This window comes from Microtus ochrogaster, chromosome 21 (genome assembly GCF_000317375.1).
Source record: "Microtus ochrogaster isolate Prairie Vole_2 chromosome 21, MicOch1.0, whole genome shotgun sequence".
NCBI lineage: Eukaryota > Metazoa > Chordata > Mammalia > Rodentia > Cricetidae > Microtus > Microtus ochrogaster.
The window spans coordinates 2,169,797-2,174,175 of NC_022022.1; positions in this window are offsets into that span (position 1 = coordinate 2,169,797).

The window sequence follows — 4,379 nt, forward strand, 5'->3', positions numbered from 1 at the left end:
TGTACAGTCGGCAGCCTGGAGCACAGCTGTACAGTCAACAGCCTGGAGCACTCACTGTACAGTCAACAGTCTGGAGCACCAACTGTACAGTTGACAGCCTGGAGCAGAGCTGTACAGTCAACAGCCTGGAGCACTCACTGTACAGCCGACAGCCTGGAGCACTCACTGTACAGTCAGCAGCCTGGAGCACTAACTGTACAGTCGGTAGCCTGGAGCACTCACTGTACAGTCGGCAGCCTGGAACACCAGCTTCCAGTCGAAGACAATCTCTAGTGAGTTCCACCACCCTGTCTTAAACTATAGCTGTGAAAAGGAGCATCCCCACTGAGTTCAAGAAGACCATACTTGATTCCTGGAGAGTCAGAAGACATACAACATCTACCATCCTTACCAAATGCTCAGCGACCAGGAAGATAGCAATGTCTTTTTTCTGGACCCGTGTCATACCCCTACCGCTAAAGACTAATTGTCTCTAGAGAGAAGCCAGCTTTGACTAAATTTCAGCCCCGTCGGGTCTGTAAAGCAAAGCTGTTGGTTGCCTGCAGCCTCCTCGTTGACCCTCAGTGTAGAAGCAGCAGCTTGGAGCTAATATCAGCAGAGATGCTCTTTACCTTGGGGCTAATAATCAGCGGGGACGCTGTTCTAGGGCCTTTGGCGGCTTTCACTTTGGACCCTGAGGAAGCCACTGACTTTTTTATTTATGTCACATGTGACACCAATACGATGATGATATGTAGCAAGAGGGAACTGCTGGTACTCTAGCTTCCTTCGGATGGATTTACTTTCATTTCTGTGACTGATTCTCCATTGAGATTCATTTTCATTTCCTGCTAAGTATCAGTCCAGAGGGAAGAGAAACTGAGCTGGGCTAGTAAGGAACGACTCAGATCATGAGGAAGGTTCAGCCGGACCCACAGATTGGCTAAAACCCTTAAAAAGTAACGAAGTTTTAAGTATTTATAGATTAAAAAAAAAACTGGTAAGGGATCATAAGTAGCTGGATGGTGGTGGCACAGGCCTTTAATCCCAGTACTTGGGAGGCAGAGGCAGGTGAATCTCAGTGAGTTTGATGCTAGCCTGGTCTACAAAAAGAGTTCCAGGAGTCAGGCCAAGACAGCCAGTACTTACACAGAGAAACACTGTCTTGAGAAAGAAAGAAAGAAAGAAAGAAAGAAAGAAAGAAAGAAAGAAAGAAAGAAAGAAAGGGAGAGAGAGAGAGAGAGAGAGAGAGAGAGAGAGAGAAAGGAAGGAAGGAAAAGAAATTCAGTATTATATTAGAAATGGTTAAAATGAATGCTGTAAGAGGCTGAAGTAATTGGAAAAGAACAGGGGGTAGGGGTTGTGTGTCTGTTATTCAGTCACTCAAGGGACTGGGGAAATGATGAGTTTGAGGCCAGCCTGGGTTACATAGTAAGACCCTGTCACAGACCAAACATAAGAAAGGATTGGGACAGAACCCCAGAAAGAAGCAGGGACAGCACAATAAAGATAAAGGCAAAATTAATAAAAACAGGTTATAAAACTAGAAAGGGGATCACAGGGGTCTCAAGTAGGGGTTTAGTAAGGGTTGGGAATGGAGAGGGACGGCACGTGTGTGGTTTGGAAGAGAAGAGGGGGTGGAGGATGAGGGGAGGGGGAAGAAGAAGCATGGGACAGGAAGGGAAGGGCCCAGCAGGAGGAGAAAGGGGCTGGGGGAGGCACGGAGGGAAAAGAGAGTGCGTGTAGAAATATGACGAAGCCTGTCACTTTGTATGCTAGTTAAAACCCCAGGTGTCAGAGATCGCCTCGCAGGAGTAGGGAAACTGCACGGGAGAACGTGATTGAAACCCCAAAGGGAAAGCCAGAGCTGGACAAACGTGGGCACATCGACACAGACTTCATAACACAACTTACCACAAAGTCAACATTTTGCATTCTAAGAAATTGTGGAGCTAAGGAAATAATATTTAACAGACCCCCCAATTTCACAGAAATTCACTGTGTAATAAAGATGCTCGCAAGTAAGAAAATAAAACAGAGAAGCCAAAATATAATAAATACAAAATCCCCAGTTTACACTTTTTCCCTATAAAAGGAGTCCTGAAAAGGTAACCCACACTGTGCTCTCAAATCCCGTTTTGGAGAGCCAGTCCTGTGCACCATAAACAAAGCCTGCGCAACTGACTTTAATTTGGATGGTGGTTTCCATTCTCGCTTGGTGGGATCAGCAGTGCCAAGGCAGACGTGACTGTTGTGGGGATGTAGGGAGAGGGCTGAGCATTACCTAAGCAAACACAAAACAGTCAGAAGAAGATGGTGTTACCTTAGTCATCAGTCCCAAGGCCACTGTGTGCTCCATCCGGACGTACTTGAAATACTCTGTGAAAGAATCTGTGGCCAACCTCTTACATCCCTTCTCTACTCTTTTTACCTATAATGTCCTCCTGGACTGTTGCTGTGATTTTGAAGACATCTTAATGAAATCCTATGATGTTGCTGGAGGGACAAAGAGGACCAGGAACATTGAGTTCTCTGATCCAGCAGCCCTCCTTGGGTACAGGTCTCGGCAACAGTCTTTGACTCAGGCCTCCACGTCTGCTCCTGCCCTGAACCTTCAGGAAGTTAAAAGCTGGAGGAGAGATTTGTGTGGCATTCCTGTTTCCCGACAAAGAAAGCAAGGCACAGTGACCATGTCACTCTGATAATGGAAAATATGTATGTATGTAATGGTATGTATGTAATGGTATGCATGTAATAGTATGTATGTAATGGTATGCATGTAATTGTATGTAATGGTATGTATGTAATGGTATGTATGTAATGGTATGTATGTAATTGTATGTAATGTTATGTATGTAATAGTATGTATGTAATGGTATGTATGTAATGGTATGTATGTAATAGTATGTATGTAATAGTAAACAGTAAAATGAAATTCACCATTACGCAGCTTAGGCCATTTCAGGGGAGCATAGGAATATTAAAATGGTTGATGAAGTGTAGGGGTGCATAGGAATATTAAAATGGTTGATGAAGTGTTCATGAAGACCAGAGGTGGAGTCAGAAGAAATGACAAGCTCATCTAGGAATGAACAGCCCAGAAAAGGAACCACAACACTGCAATCTCTAAAAGTCACCACAACAGCATAGTGAAGACTTACATCTAAAGTCGCTCTCATCCGGAAGATGCCCAAACCGAAAGGCAGCTAGATACAGAGATAGGAATGACTAAGAATTGAGACATCAGTGGCTTCTGGTGGGACTTTTTATTACCATGAAGGGTATTTGAAGGGAGATATCATGTCTGCTTCATGTTCTGCTTCCTCTTCTAGCCTTAGTAAATACGCCAAAGCTGCCGATTTCACCGGGTTAAAACTATTATGGGGCTGAGGCTATAATTCAGAGACAGAGCACCAAACTTGGTTTAATTCTCAGTACTGTTTAAAAAAATAATGGTATATATGATGCTTATTAAATATAATTGTAACTTTGATAATTATGCCCAATTTTTTTCCAGTTTTCATGTGTATGCAGGTGTTTGTGTGCATGTTTTTGCACATGTCTGTGACTGCGTGTGCTGTGTGTATTGCATGTATGTGAATTCGGGCCAGAGGCTGATCTTCTCTTACTCTTTCACGGTAGGCAGAGGTACTGCTTGTTCATTTCCTGGCTGCTCAGACCCGAAATAATCACACAGAAACTCTTGTAATTACAATACTGTTTGGCCAATAGCTTATGCATATTTCTAGGTAACTCTTACATCTTAAATTAATCCATTTCTATTATTTTATATTTTACCACAAGGCTTGTGGTTTACTGAGAAGGTTCTGGCTGGTGGCTCGAGTCTTTCTCCTCCAGGGGCTACATGGCATCTTCCTGACTCTATATCTCTTCCAGCGTGACTTTATTCTGCAGCTTCTTTATTAACCAATGGTATTCACAGCATACAGAGGGGGATCCCACATCACCTCCTCTTTTCTGTCTAATTAAAAAGGAAAGTTTTAACTTTAACATAGCAAGGTTACAGTCAACAAAACAGTTATCAACCAAGAATTACAGTTACAATACTTAGTCCATTTATATTTGACAAATTAAGGAAAATACTCTTATCTATCCTATCTTTGTGAGTCTAAAGTTTTATATTTAATCTACCTTTTATTATAACTAAGGAAAACTATAACTATCTATTCTTCAACTCCATTAAAGACTCCAGAAGGATATACTATTACCTAAGTAAACAGGGAGTGCATTGTAAGCAATTCCAAAACTCTATAATTGACAGAGACATCTCACTGCCTGGACAGTAACCCAAAGTTTTTTTTTTTTTTTTTGTAACATTGGGGCACCCATCTTTAGCCTACAGGCTCATAGTATTCGGTAGACTTTTCATGAAGCAGGAA